Source organism: Pseudonaja textilis, chromosome 1 (assembly GCF_049901715.1).
Source record: "Pseudonaja textilis isolate UNSWEBS1 chromosome 1, rPseTex1.2, whole genome shotgun sequence".
NCBI classification, from domain to species: domain Eukaryota; kingdom Metazoa; phylum Chordata; class Lepidosauria; order Squamata; family Elapidae; genus Pseudonaja; species Pseudonaja textilis.
The window spans coordinates 164,941,893-164,958,411 of record NC_141990.1 but is presented as its reverse complement, the minus strand read 5'-3'; positions in this window follow the sequence as shown (position 1 = coordinate 164,958,411).

Below are 16,519 nucleotides of genomic sequence, written 5' to 3'. Positions count from 1 at the left end.
GGACATTTGGCATTTGCCAGAGAACACCAAGATTGGCAAATTCGCCACTGGCGCCCTGTGCTCTTCACAGATGAAAGCAGGTTCACACTGAGCACATGTGACAGACGTGACAGGGTCTGAAGACGCTGTGGAGAACATTCTGCTGCCTGCAACATCCTCCAGCATGACTGGTTTGGCAGTGGGTCAGTAATAATGTGGGGTGGCATTTCTTTAGGAGGCCATAAAGCCCTCCATGTGCTCGCCAGAGGTAGCCTGACTGCCATTAGGTACTGAGATGAGATCCTCAGACCCTTTGTGAGACCATACGCTGGTGCGATTGGCCCTGGGTTCCTCCTAATGCACGACAATGCTAGACCTCATGTGGCTGGAGTGTGTCAGCAGTTCCTGCAAGACAAAGGCATTGATGCTATGGACTGGCCTGCCCATTCCCCAGACCTGAATCCAATTGAGCACATCTGGGACATCATGTCTTGCTCAATCCATCAACGCCACATTGCACCACAGACTGTCCAAGAGTTGGGGGATGCTTTAGTCCAGGAGTGGGAGGAGATCCTTCAGGAGACCATCCACCACCTCATCAGAAGCATGCCCAGGCATTGTAGGGAAGTCATATAGGCACGTGGAGGCCACACACACTACTGAGCCTCATTTTGACTTGTTTTAAGGACATTACATCAAAGTTGGATCCTCCTGTAGTGTTTTTTTCCACTTTAATTTTGAGTGTAACTCCAAATCCAGACCTCCATGGGTTGCTAAATTTGATTTCCATTGATAATTTTTGTGTGATTTTGTTGTCAGCACATTCAACTATGTAATGAACAAAGTATTTCATAAGAATATTTCATTCATTCAGATCTAGGATGTCTTATTTTTGTGTTCCCTTTATTTTTTTGAGCAGTGTATAAAGTATGATGCATGTATACAATACCCATGCAGCAGAAGCCAGAACCAAACTCAGAATCCAGAAGTCATAATCACAGAAGCAAAAGATTGCAAGAACAAACCAACTCATATATATACAAATCAGTCAATCTAAGCCACGCCCAGGTACCGAGTTGTCTGAAATGGCTCACAACAGATCCTGCTTCTTAGTCACCAAACAGTTCCCATTGGCTGACTTGTTATGGATATCCCAGCTCATAATTTCTTACACACTGACACTCCTCCCTTTATGACTAGAATAGACATAAAACTGAATAACTTAATATTCTTCCCATGGTGCACTCCACTCAATGGCTTGGTCATTATATCTGCCAGATTGTCTTCTGAAGAACAGTGAAGCAAGCTATATTTGATGGCTTCTCTTATATTACAATATTTAATGACCACATGCTTACTTCTAGTTTTCACTCTGTCACCTGTTGCCATTTTAATGCAAGCAGCATTATCCTCAAACACAGTTACAGCTTCCTTTACCTTTATGTTTAAATCCTTTAGCAGCCGTACAGGTGAAACTTGAAAAATTAGACTATTGTGCAAAAGTTCATTTATTTCAGTAATGCAACTTAAAAGGTGGAACTAATATATGAGATAGACTCATTACATGCAAAGCAAGATAGTTCAAGTCGTGATTTGTTATAATTGAGATTATTATGGCTTACAGCTCATGACAACCCCAAATCCACAATCTCAGAAAATTAGATTACATGCAATCAATAAAACAAGGATTGTACATAGAACAATATAGGACCTCTGAAAAGTATAAGCATGCATATGTACTCAGTACTTGGTTTGGGCCCCTTTTGCAGCAATTACTGCCTCAGTGCAGCATGGCATGGAAGCTATCAGCCTGTGGCACTGCTGATGTGCTGTGGAAGACCAGGATACTTCATTAGCAGCCTTCAGCTCTTCTTCATTGTGCAGTCTCATGTCTCTCATCTTTCTCTTGGCAATGCTCCATAGATTCTCTATGGGGTTCAGATCAGGCGAGTTTGTTGGCCAATCAAGCACAGTAATCCCACAGTCATTGAACCAGGTTTTGGTGCTTTTGGCAGTGTGGACAGGTGCCAAGTCCTGTTGGAAAATGAAGTCAGCCTCCCGGGATACGGGGCTTCAAGGATTGTATTGAAAGAACTCAGGTTGTATTTCTTAGAAAACTTCTGGGTCTTCCTCCTTGTGTTGGTTTTGCTCCGATGTACCTGGAACTGGGCACTCGATCAGTCAAATGTATGGCGTGGATTAACACCTTTAAATGGTAGTTTTGTGTGCTCTTTCTGGCAGTTCCTGGTAGCTACCTCTCCCTGGCATTTGCTGACTCTCATATTTCTCATTGGGAGAGGGAGCTGATGAAGAAATTACACCTGCTAGGTTTTACGGGGGATGCCCTGGGAGATTATGGCATTAAGGATGCCCAATTTAGGGTAGTCCAACGGCTTGTGGACATTGACTTGCAATATCTACGAGCCAGAGCTAACAAAACTTGCTCCCCTCTGATCTTCAGCCAATTTAATAATTACAGACTGAGGATGGCTTCCTATTTTTACACTCTAACCATTCCCAAGTATAGAAGAGCTTTCTCCCTAGCTCGCTTTAATGTTCTGCCCTCAGCACTACTGGATGGGCGATTTAAGAGGCTCCCAATTAACGAGCGGCTATGCCCCTGTGACAGAGCTGAGGTTGAAACTGTGGAGCATGTCCTTTTATATTGCCCTATGTATAATGCAGGCAGATCTAAGTTACTGTCTCTCCTTGAAACAGACCCTTCTAGACCCAATGTTAGTAATTTGTTCTTATGTTGTCTAGGGGATGACTCCTCATACATCACTTCTCAGGTTTCCAAATTTCTTTTAAGAGCTGTAACCATCAGAGGAGAACACTGTAATTCCCCTTAGTCAAGTTTTTGATGACCAATTGTTCATGATTAATTTTCCCATGTTCTTCTTTTGTTGTACTTGTCTGTGACCGCAAATAAAGTATTATTATAAGTCAGCATCCCCATAAAGCTCGTCTGTGGAAGGCAGCATGAAGTGCTTCAAAAATCTCCTGGTAGATGGCTGCATTGACCTTGGACTTAATGAAGCACAGCAGATGACATAGCTCCCCAAATCAGCACAGACTGTGGAAACTTCACACTGGACTTCAAGCATCTTGCAATGTGTGCCCCTCCATTCTTCCTCCAGATTCTGAGTCCTTGGTTTCCAAATGAGATGCAAAAGTTGCTCTCATCAGAAAAGAAGACTTTGGACCATTGAGCAACAGACCAGTTCTGTTTTTCTTTAGCCCAGGTAAGATGCTTCTGACATTGTTTGTTGATCAGGAGCAGCTTGACATTTGAAACCCATGTCCAGGATCGGTCTGTGTGTGGTGGCTCTTGATGCACTGACTCCAGCCTCAGTCCACTCCTTGTGAAAGTCCCCAAAGCTTTTGAATGGCCTTTGCCTGACAATCCACTCCAAGCTGTGGTCATTCCTGCTGCTTGTGCACCTTTTTCTTCCACACTTTTCCCTTCCACATAACTTTCTATTAATGTGCTTTGATACGGCACTTTGGGAACATCCAACTTCTTTTGCAATTACCTTTTGAGGCTTTCCCTCCTTATGGAGGGTGTCAATGATGGTTGTCTGTACAACTGTCAGGTCAGCAGTCTTTCCCATGATTGTGATTCCTACTGAACCAGACTGAGAGACCATTTAAAGGCTCAGGAACCCTTTGCAGATGTTATGGCTTAATTAGCTGACTAGAGTGGGACACTTTGAGCCTAGAATATTGAACCTTTTCACAATGTTCTAATTTTCTGAGATTGTGGATTTGGGGTTTTCATGAGCTGTAAGCCATAATAATCTCAATTATGTCAAATCACGGCTTGAACTATCTTGCTTTGCATGTAATGAGTCTATAGGTTCACCTTTTAAGTTGCATTCCTGAAATAAATGAACTTTTGCACAATATTCTAATTTTTTGAGTTTCACCTCTATGTACCAAGTTACCTCTGAACAAATCTCAGATACAGCAATAAATGCTGCCTCTGCCGTAGAAATGGCTACAGTTGTTTGTTTTCTGAACTTCCAAACAATTAAAACTCCTCCAAATAATACCACAATCCCAGAATTGGACTTTCTGGTTTTTACATCATTGGCATAATCACTATCAAGATTTCAATTTTAATTCTTCAGAGAGCTGTATTTAAAGACCCAAATTCACAGTTCCCTTCAAATACCTGAGAATCCTTTTTACAACCATCCAATGCAATTGCATTGGTACAGCAGTAAAGTGACTTAAGATGCTTACTGCACAAGCTATGTCTGGTCTAGACCACTGTGACAGATATAACAAGCTCCCTATTGCAGACTGATATATCTCTTGATAGCAGGCTTCACTTTTGTCCTCACCCAAATTGTTATGAAAGTCTGAGCTCATAGGCGTTGGAACAGAACCACCCATTACACATCTTTACTTCACTAGCAGAATACCTGTCAAGTGAAATCCCCTTGTTCCATTGCTCTGACCTGTGTGGCATTGACTGCTTCTGTGTTTCAACCCTCTTTCTTGCTTCATATCTGAGTCATCATCTTCTCGTGACTCCTTTTCTAGCTTTTTCAGTTTCTCCTCCCTGAACGCTGACATTGTCACTAAGTGAGTTACCGTCACTAAGCGGATCATTCCAAAAATTGGCATCAATTCTGTTCCAATTTTACTCTGCAAAGCTAGCAGATCTGGAAATCACTTTACTTTTGCTCCCATCGCTAAAGTGATATCTCTTTGAGCCAGGCTCATAGCCCATAAACCTGAGCTTTCTAGCCTTTGGTTGACCTTTTCTCCTGATTGCTTTTGGAATATGCACCCATGCATTGCTTCCAAACATCCTTAAATGTGCCAGATATGGCTTTCTCCCATATAGCACTGCATATGGAGTATTATTAATTGAGGAACTCCAAAGCCTACTGATTAAATAATAAGCAGTCAACATGGTTTCACCCCAATATGACCTGCTCAGACCAGAATCCTCCAGTAGTGAGTCATTCATTGTTTGTAAGACTCCATTTCCACCTCACAGCTACACCATTCTCAGTTGCTATGTACGGATTAGTGCATCTGTATTTTATTCCTAACTGTTCCAACCACTGTTGAAAACTTGCTGACATGAATTCTGAACCTCTGTCAGATTGCAGCAGACATACTTGTTGTTTATATCACCTTTCTACGAAACTTACCCATTGCTTAGATTTCTGTAGCACCTCTATTTTACTCTTTAGTAAATAGCAGAACCCAAACCTGCTGTAGTCATCTACCATGACCAGTGTATACTTTGCTCCTCCCAAACTGGCTTGCATTGGCCCAACCAAATCTGCATGTAGAGCTCTTGTTGCCTGCCTTGTGCTAATCTTGCTTACTGGAAATGCATTGGACTTTGATGATTTACATACTGCACAGTCCAAGTATTCCTTACACCCTTTTAAGTTTGACCCTTCTCCAAACTGTTGCATCTTTTGGAAAACTCTGAAGCTGGCATGGCCAAGCTTCCTGTACCAGAGATAAATGCATGAATCAAGTTGTGCCACATTTTCAAATGTATGGGCACATTGAACCTTTTGTCCCTGCAACACATAAAGATTATCCTGTTTTGTGCCCTGTGCACCTACACTCCCATTTCTTTTTATGAGTCATCTCCCATTGACAAATGTGGTCTCAAACTCTTGTTTGTCTAGACTGGAGACACTCAGTAAATTATGCTTGATTTCAGGCACACATAATACTTTTCCTCCAGACAGAAATCAGCACACTGCCTTTTCTTGTGACTTTAGCTTTCTGGCCATTTGCTAAAGCTACAGTATCTCCTCCAGCTGGATCCATTCTGAAAAACAATTTAGAATTATTAACAATTGTTTGACTTGCCCCACTGTCTATTAACCATTTGTTTCTGCTATTACGATAGCTAACTTTTGCAACATCAGCTTGCTTATCTGTTGTTTTTCTTCCTTGCAAACAGTCTTTCTTTAAATAAGTCTTATCACCACAGATGAAACGTAGCCTCTGCTTCTGTTCTGTTTCTTTCTTTGTAGAAAATCTTTGCTGGGCTGTAATCCGATCTCTTCTATTACTTTGGTCTTTGCAGACATCCTGTCCATTGCTTTTCTCTCTCTGCTCCTTGGCCCCCACTTCAGGAATTTCTCCTTGTGGCTTCCTCTAAAATAGCATTTGTTTTCTTCAGAAATCAAACAGGCTTTAAGGGCTTCCATTCATAAGTCATGTTCTGGTTTTCACTCAGAAATGGCTGAAACAATGTCCCACATTTCATCGAAACTATTTAACTCCAACAGCATCTTCTGAGATTCAGGAATCTGCATTCCATACTGTTCCAATTCAATAAATAAAGTCTGCATGTGCAACAAATGCTTCTCCACACCTCCTGCTTCTGCCACATTAGCAGGAATATCTGGTACTGCCTATATTTTGGAATACAGAGTTTTCAGATAAAAGGAAGCCCAGGCTTGACATCTCAATTATTAGATATTTTCCCAGAAACTGTAGTGCAAGAGAGCAGCAGTGTCTTGTCACCTAGACAGTAACTTGCTGGTGACACTGGACAACATTTTTTTCCAGATGTTTTGCTTCCTCAAAACCTTTTGGTGATTATGGTAGTAATCTTCAATCTGAACACAAGTATAATTTTGGAATGACTGTATCATATAGGAATCTTGAGAAATATGAAATTAACTATTAATTACTATAATGTAATTGATTGCATATTATTTCAACATGCTGTATGAGCACAACAGGACTACAAGTATTTTGATTTTCATTTGTATTCAGTGTGCATTTCACCGTAGTGTCCCAAAATAACTACAATTGATGGATTCCAATTTCCCTGATACCATTTTTCCATTGTGTCAATGTCCTGGTGAAACCTTTCACCGTGTTCATCACTGGATGACTAGATTTTCAGAAAATAAGTTCCAATGCAGAAAATGAATTTTCAGTGACATGTTGCACTTCATGATCTTCTATGCTAGAAAAAGTTTATCAACCAGTTGAATGTAGTTTGGTGCTCTGTAGTTGCCAATATAGTTTTACTAAGAGAGCTTTGAACCATTTGTTGCTGGTGACTTATCTGATCAGTGGACCCAAAGAAAATATCTTCCAAGTGTCTTCCAAGTTCCTTTGAACCAAGATTTAAGATCAACAGCACATCTTACACTATAAATGTGAGGAATGCAGGTCTTGTCTTGATCACCAGTCTTAACAACCACAATACAGTTCATACATGTAGAGGCTGAAGAAGCTGCTTGGATGGTCAGTGAAACATCTCTGACCAACAAGAAAACAAGTCCAGTTGCCATGATTCAACTACCAGACAATTCTACCTGGACGACTGGGAATCTTCTTTGACATACAGTTCATAACTGCTTTTAAAGCTTTTCCAGACAGCATCCATTCACAGCCTAGGCATGCCCAAACTGTATCAATTTTACAGATGTTATGCAATAGGCCCTGAGTGCATGTCCGGATATGCATGAACCACACAAAACATAATGCAAGTGAAATTTAGTAAGCTTAAAACAGAAGGTTTCTATAAAACGGTACAAGGTAGATTACATTACAGATTATTTTCATCATTTAGCAGGTAAGACTTTCGTGTGTAAGTGTTCAGGAAGCAAAACCTTTGTTGTCCAGTGTAATTCTTTTTATATCTGGATCCAAAAATGATTATATAGAGAATTGGTGGAATTTTGAGATTGAATAGTGGTTGGGGTTATAGGTGAGTTCTTCTGGTAACTCTTTCCTACCATTCCTCTTTATTGTATTCGAATCTAAACCGTATCAGAGAAGAAAAAGACAACACACCAATCCTTTTTTATTTTGGAAAAGACCCCACTTTTATGTCTAAGTGAAAACTGACAACTGAGAAGATCAGATTTAAATAATCAAGTTGCACGTTCTGCCTATATGTCCATCATTCTCAGGTTGGGGTGGGAGGGAGAGGGAATTATTCTTGTTGGAGGTAAATGGTTTTCATCTGGGGTACATGAGAATTTGGCAGCTTTAATACATTCAGTAGGTGGGAAGGGGGTTTGGGGTGCCCACAAAATAGATATGAACAAATGGTGCCCAGTTCTCAAATTCTTTTTGAATTAAATAGGTCCAAACAAGCCCTTTCAACAACCGAAAACAATTCCAAACTGGTTCTTTAATATAGGATTTTTTTTCACATCAGTATGTTCTGTTTGTGTTAAGAGAAGAATGAGATGAACAAAAGAGGATGTTTTTGTAGAGAAAACTTTCATAGACATACTTTACAGGTGCTGCAAAAATGCAAATGCCCATTAGATGATAGCCAAGATGGTTTCCTGCATTCTTTTGTGCCCTCTTGTGGTTGGCTGAATGATACACCCAGGCTTTTTGCCTGCCTGAGATAGTAAAAATGGATATTCTTTTAGAAGTGTTTTGCTAAAACAGCTACTTTTCAACAGATACCTGAAGAACAATCTGAGTAAATATCTAAGAAACCTTTATGTTTTAAGAGATATAACCTGTTCCACTTCCTAAAACTGCTGAAATTATCTGCTCCTGTGTTACAACACATTTTCTATTCCCTATTTTTAACATGTTTCTGGAAAGTTGGGTAGTGTACAATTTAAGCAACAAAAGCATTTCCATCCTATCACTTCTTTGGCATTTACGATTTACACTGGTAAAAAAACAAGACAAATTGGTGTTGTTTACAAGAGGTTTATTAGCAATCCAAGGCTAATAAAATGAAGGGATCTTCATGTAGCCTGCCTCAGGACAAAATTATCCTCATGGAAGATCCAGATCTCTTGCTTCATTTTGTTTTCAGTTTAAAACATTTATGTGGGGCATCAGATTTAATTAAAATGGTGCTGACTAGGATTTTATTTATTTATTTATTTTGTCAAACACAATATAATAGAAATAAGAATAAACATAAATTTAAATACATGAAATAGGAACTAACAATTGGGGACAATAGGACGGGACGGTAGGCACGATAGCGCGCTTATGCACGCCCCTTATATGAATATGTGTGTTATCTTTTTGCCTTGTTTTAATCTTTCCTCCTGCCCAATAAGTGGGTGATATTGTGTGTGTGTGTGTGTGTGTGTGTGTGTTAGAGAAGGTAAAAAGCACCCAAAGACAGCTTATCAGTATCATTTCTTCACCTCATTACCATCTCTGTACACTCTCATGGAAACTCATGCAAACATCCACATGTCTTCCCTCCAAAATGTAGAATCACAAAAGACCCTTGATGCACTTTCAGAGTTAAAATGCATCTTGTTCTTGCCATATTTACTGCAAAGTAGATGTAATGTGGAGTTTCAGCCACTAGATGATGCCATATACTGAATGGAGATCTCAGCCATATAGCTGATCTTAATGACTTCAAGCAATAAGGTGGTTCTGCTCAGCATCCATTTTAACTTGGCTTAATTTCTAAAACAGAACCAGGAAACAGGATAATTTGATTTTGATAAAATATATTTTAGTGAAATAATATAAACTGATTTTTCCCCTGTACTTTTCTTGCATATAGATAGAATCTATCTAAGACTCAATTGTCTGGCAGCTATTGTTTTCTGCAGAGACAAAATGGTAAGAAAAAAAATGGCAGGCTTGAAAACATGAACCAAACCCTTGTGGTTCTATCAATGTTGTTACACACACAATACGAAGGGTTGGGACTCTGATCATGTTGTTGCAACTACCATCTTGCCTTTTTGATAAACATACATGCACATTGCAGATGCTGGTGATAACAAGTGAGTCATTTTGGAGAATGCACAATCCAAATCCTTATGGAATATATTTCAAGGGAATAGGCATCATTAAAGTTGAGACTGGCCTTTGGCTGAGCATTTTTGCATGTGGGCCAAGTTTATCCTTTTTTGAAATGATTTGGTCTTCTCATATTAACTGATACTTTTAACTCTAGCTGCGGAAAAAACACCCACTTGCCAAGAAATAGAATTCTAAAGGCTTTTCCACTGAAATGATCTTGCTGCCGGGCTATGACCAAGACACACTTGCACTGGGGCAATGATACTGGACATGGCAGGCCAAAATGAGCAGGCCTCCTTGCCAAGAGACATATTTGCACTGTTGTAAAATTAAAACCAGCTCAATACCTCAATCATATCACAATTCCCCATTTGGAGGACCATTAACTTTAGCCAATGTGAATATTCTTCCTACCTAAGTCAGAGAAAGAAAAGTCAAGAAAAGCTCTAATTAGGCAATTATTCAATGCCCTGCCAGTGCTATCAAATGAATAACTCCCACCCTCCTATATCAATAGCCTAAGCTCATCTCTATTTGCTTACCAAGGGGTATGCAGATTAATTTTATTTATAATTCCTATGCTCATCTAATGGCAGTTATTTTGCACTAAGGATGTTCTTGTTGGGCACTGGCAACAAGTGACAGATCTTCAGACATTTTACTCTAAATTAGCTCTTGTCCTGATTCAGCAGACGATTTCCAGATGAGACTTACCTTTTTTGGGATCTTTAGTGTGAGCAAGAAGGAAGCCTCGAACTGATTGGAGGCTTCATATGTGCACTCTCAGTGATTCCTTCTTCTTCTGGCCTTCCAATTTCAAGTGTTTGGCTGGTCCTTTGAATGCCTGCACAACTGACATGTGTGTACATGGTGCTTCTTTCCAGCCTAGGAAGCACTGATTCCTGCCTCATCACTCAGGTTCCCATGAATATTAGCTCCCAAACTGTTTATTGCCTGATTAATATTTTGCACTCAGATTAGAAGCATGTTGCTCTTTTAGAATCCGTGTTGTATGACTCCTGTATGTTGCATCAGATAAGAGTCTAGCTGCCACACATGTGGCACTAGCTGCATTACCCTGAAAACAAGCTCATATGGACTGATCTGAGTATAGTACTCCTTTTTTTAGGAATACCTGCAATTGGCAACCAACCCTGTGTCAGCAAAGCAACCTCAGCTTGCTGACAGAATGCTACATTAAAGATCCTCCCATATTTAAAAAAATGTACTCAGTTGCTGATTCCATAAAACCTCAAAAAAAACAAAACCATTTTCTTATGGATTCAGTGTTACTTCAGTGATTCTCATTTGGGGGAAGGTGTTGAATCATGGAGACAGCATTCTACTCCCAGCACTGTTGCATCTGATTCTGACAACAGAGAAATAGAACTGTCAGGAATACCCCACTTCAGAGTCAGCAGTTCCATGTATGTGTTTAACATAAAAATTCAAGTATTTTCTAACTGAAGGATCCAAAGGACAAAACAAATTTCTTCAAAGCTTTCTCTGTGATCATCTACAGATAAAAATAGAATACCCGCTGAGCAGGGGTGGGATTCTACAAGTTCGTACCTATTCGCTAGAATGGGTTGTTAACATTCTAAGCAGTTCAGAGAACCAGTTGTTAGAAGAAATTACTGGCCTAATCCTGTAAGGAAGGCAGGAAGGAAATATTCTGGTGTTGCTTACAGAAACTGTCTCTCCATTAACCCTTGGCAGGACTAGACTTCCTGTCTCAGGAACGTCTCTGGAGTTTTTTCCCCTCCTTTGCTGGTACTTTGCTTGTGTGGAGTGACCATTCAAAGTTACAATGGCATTGAATGACCATTTTTCACACTTACGACTGTTGTAGTCATGAGAGGCCAGGCAAGGAGATGCATGCCTTGATGTGAGTGATATTGAGTTGGTCACGCCCACCCAGTTACATGACCACCAAGCTATGCCCACCACCTAAGCCACGCCCACAAAACCAGTTGTTAAAAAATTTGAATCCCACCCCTGCCCCTGAGTTGGTGCACTAAGATATCATGATCAGTACTGTCAAAAGGCAAGCATATATCCAGAAGGATCAACATAGTTGCTTTCACCCTGTTTTTCCAACAGAGCTTTTTTATTTTTCATCTTAGCCCTACACTAAACTATCAAACTAAAGTTGTGCTTTCAAATCTGTGTGAGTCTGGATGATTTCCTCCAAGAGCATCTGGGATTGTATGGTGACTCTGTTTTTTTAATATTTTGCCTGAAAAAGGAACATTTGGAAATGAGTATAACGTTTTGGAGTTCAGAAAAAAAATCTCCTTGGAAAGGAATGCCATCATTTACTCTTGACATAATAAGACATTCATCACTCTGGGATCAGTCTGGTTTTCTGCAATCCGGCATGCACTTGATGGATTTATTCCTTTGCCCTGCAAATATTCTTTTCATATCCCTTAATTTAATGAGATTCTCAATAACCTTCTTTTCGTCTGATTTGATAGATGCAATGATCAATGATTCATCCATCATGTTTTTTTGGGATGGTTTATTTATTTAGGTTTTTAAATTCAAATTTATTATTTTTACAAATAACTCAAGATGGCAAATATACCACTACTCCTTCCTCCTCCTATTTTCCCCACAACGACAACCCTGTGAGGTGAATTGCACTGAGAAAGAGTAACTGGCCCAAAGTCACCCACCAGCTGGCTTTCATGCCTAAGGTGGGACTAGAACTCACAGTCTCCTGGTTTCTAGTCAAGCACCTTTACCACTACACCATGCTGGTCCTTTTATATTAGTTCACACTTATTCACCACAAAAAAATTGTTCCCATTAAGGGGGCTAAACAGAAATACAAACAAAAGGTAGAGAAGGCAGATAGTAGCTCAAGAGGCAGGGCTACAACCTCTAACCAACTATAAGTGCAATATGATGAAAATAGCCAATACTGATGCCCTGCTGGTGGAGGAGCTGAATAGCTTCTTCCCTCACTTTGAGGTTAAAAGATCTGTCTCTGTGGCTCTCTAATCTTCAGCCACTCAGCCTGCATGAACATCAAGTGAGAGCTGTGCTGAAGGCCGTAAATCCCAATAAAGCTGCAAGTCCAGAGGAGGTGCTAGGGAAAGTGGTAAAAACCTGCACTGACCTGTTCTGTATATGTATTTGCATTCTTGTAAACCTGCACTTCTGATTGGCTAAACGCACAGCACTCGAATTGGTCGAGTGTGCGGCACTGATTGGCCATTACGAAGCAACCGCGATTGGCCGAACCGATCGCGGGTGATTCGAACGGCTGTCATTGGCCGTGGTGCCCGGCACCAGTTCAATATAAGCCGCCGTGCTCCAAGCCGGCGGCCAGATCCAACTTAAATAAAAAGAGCTTTAAACCAGTCAATGCCTTGCGTCTCTTCTTGGGACCAATCGACCGACATAACACTGGCGACGAAGGTGGGATTCTGAAGCAAGACCCACATCACATGTGGCACACGGAAAAGCAACCGGCAACATGGCCATCAGCACCACGCCACCCGCACCCTTCAACCAAGCTGCCGAGGACTGGGAATCCTACATCGATAGATTCCTCATGTTCTTAGAAAGCAGCAACTTGAAAGACGCAAATGGGCAGAAGAAAAGGGCCATGTTCCTGACCCACTGCGGGCCCGCAGTATTCAGGATGGTGAAGGCCCTCGCCAAACCCCTCGATGTAAAAGCAATGGACTGGGCCGACCTTGAGCCTTTGTTGCGAAGCCACTACGCACCCGCTGTGCCAACCCTCATCTGCCGGCACGACTTCTACCGGCGGGATCAGAGGAAGGGCGAGAGCATCAGCGACTTCATGGCTGATCTACGGGACCTCGGGGGCCTATGCGGGTTCACCGACCTGGACGAAGCCCTGCGAGACTGTGTCGTCCTCGACCTCAAAGACCCCGTCCTGCAAAGCCGGCTCATGGCGAGGGGCGACATATCCCTCACCGACGCCCTCACCGAGGCAACTGCAGTGGAGGCAACCAGGAAATTGGCGGCCCGCATGCAACAAACGTGGACCGCGGATTGCCCCGCAACAGCCGAGACGACCCTGACCCCCAAAAGCATACCAAGACCAACTGCCGAGCAACCACCTCCACACATCATGGCGGTCTCGACTCCCTTACCGACTCTGAGGACGAAGAGGAAGACATCCATCAGCTCCAGATGGAACGAGACCGACGCGAGCGGCGAAGTCGTAAGTCAAGGTTCCAGTGCGCCAGGTGCGGCGGTGACCATCCACGGTCAGAATGCCGGTTCCTTGATGCAATATGCTGGCACTGCGACAAACGGGGCCACATCACCAAAGTGTGCCGGTTCAAACGGAACCACAGCCCCCGGCGTCAAGACAGCAGCCCGCGGAAACGAGACGGCACCCCCCCCCGAGGAACAGAGACCGAAACACCGAGAGCCGATGGAGCCGGGAGGGAAGAAACAGGCATTTCAACGAGGCCCAACAATGAGAAGAAACCCACCAGATGGTCGTTATCGGCCATTCTTCAAACTGGGATGGCTGGAAGGTCCATGTGGAGGTGGGCATTGAAGACCAACCATGCAAAATGGAGGTGGATTCCAGATCCTACCTCTCCATGGTCGCATGGCGGGAAATCAAGCGCTTGGTGCCAACCATCCATCGGCGCGAACTGGAGAGCCACAAACTCATCCTCAAGGACTACCAGGGGAACTGCATCCCCGTGGTAGGAATCAGACATTTTAAAATTACATTCAAGGGGCACACCGAGATACTTCCCTTAACCATCGTGGAGAAGGACCGCCCTAGCCTCTTGGGACTGCAATGGTTCGCGCCACTGGGAATAGAGGTGACGGGCACCAACCACATTGCCGAGACGGACTGGGAGGAGCAGCTCGCAAAGGACTTCCAGGAGGTTCTCGACGGCAGCCTAGGCAAGTACTGAGGGGCCCCGATAACCTTCAACCTAGACCCTGGTATTGCCCCGATCTGCCTCAAACCCCGGCGAGTACCCTTTGCACTCAGGCCCAAGATCGATGAGCAACTAAATAAGCTCATCGAACAAGGAGTACTCGAGCCAACGGACCATGCCAGGTGGGAGACCCCTATAGTCACCCCGGTAAAACCAGATGGGTCAGTGAGAATTTGTGGTGACTATAAGGCCACCCTCAACCGCGCGCTGCAACAAAGCGCTTACCCCATCCCAGTGGTACAGCACCTTCTGCACTCACTGGGGGGAGGCAAGATATTCGCCAAACTCGACCTGGCACAAGCTTATCAGCAACTGCCGGTCAATGAGGAAACCGCAGAGGTGCAAACTATAGTCACCCACCGCGGGGCTTTCCGCTGCAAGAGGCTCCAGTTCGGAGTCAGCGTAGCCCCGGGGGTCTTCCAAAGTTCAATGGAGAGGCTACTCCAAGGCATCAAGGGGGTAGTGCCCTATTTTGACGGCGTGCTGGTGTCAGCGGCCGACCCAAAACAACTGGAAAGCCGCCTGAGGGAGGTGCTTCAAAGGTTCAAAGACGCAGGGCTAAAAGTCAAGAAAGAGAAATTCCAGCTGCGCACAGAAAGAGTCGAGTTCCTAGGGTACCTCCTAGACCAGAATGGGATCCACCCAACAGAAAAAAAAATCAGGGCCATCAAGGAAGCCCCTAGACCAAGAAATAAAGCCGAGTTGCAGGCGTTTCTGGGACTGATTAACTTCTATAATGTTTTCCTGCCCCAAAAGGCAACCGCGGCGGAACCGTTGCATAGGCTGCTCGACAAGACAGCCACCTGGAGCTGGGGAAGGCGAGAGGAAAACGCATTCAACCGAACGAAAGACCTACTCACATCGGACACTGTTCTCATCCAATACAGCGAGACACTACCACTAACAGTGACATGCGATGCAGCACCTTTCGGCGTTGGGGCCATCCTCAGCCACACTCGCGCTGACAGAAAGGAAGCACCCATCGCCTTCTTTTCAAGAACCCTCTCAAAACCGGAAAGGAATTACAGCCAGCTGGACAAGGAGGCCCTGGCAATCGCCGCGGCCGTAAAGAAGTTCCACGAGTACCTTTACGGCAGGACCTTCTCCATCATCACAGACCACAAACCGCTGCTCGGGATCCTGGCAGGGGACAGGGCCACCCTGAACATCCTATCTCTGAGAATGACAAGATGGTCCGAATTCCTTGCCGCCTACAATTACCAGCTAGACCATCTCCCCAGTAAGTCAATCTCACATGCAGATGCATTGAGCCGCACTCTGTTACCCGACCTGGATGCTGACCCAGCACCCGCTATGTCCACCCTGAGCATAGAGACCTTACCCAATCTCCCCCTAACTGTGTCAGACATTGCCCAGGAAACCAATAAAGACAAATGTCTGGCGCGGGTTTTAAACTGGGTAGAGAAAGGGTGGCCAGAAAAGGACGACGATGAACAGTTCAGAGCCTTCTGGAGCTGCCAAATGGAACTCTTTACACAAAAAGGCTGTGTACTGTGGGGAGACAGGGTCGTTATCCCAGAAAATCTACAGAAAAGAGTCTTGGACATGCTGCACGAAGGGCACCCAGGCATCGTCAGAACAAAAGCCCTGGCCAGAAGTCACGCCTGGTGGCCAGGGATGGACAAGGAGATCGAAGCCTGGGTGGCATCATGCAAGCAATGCCAAGAATCCAGACCGATCCCTCCCGCCGCCCCAGTCCTGGAATGGGAAACCCCCAGAGGGCCATGGTCCAGGATTCATATAGATTTCGCTGGACCCACCAAAGGACACACGTTCCTGGTGACAGTAGATGCTTACTCCAACTGGCTGGA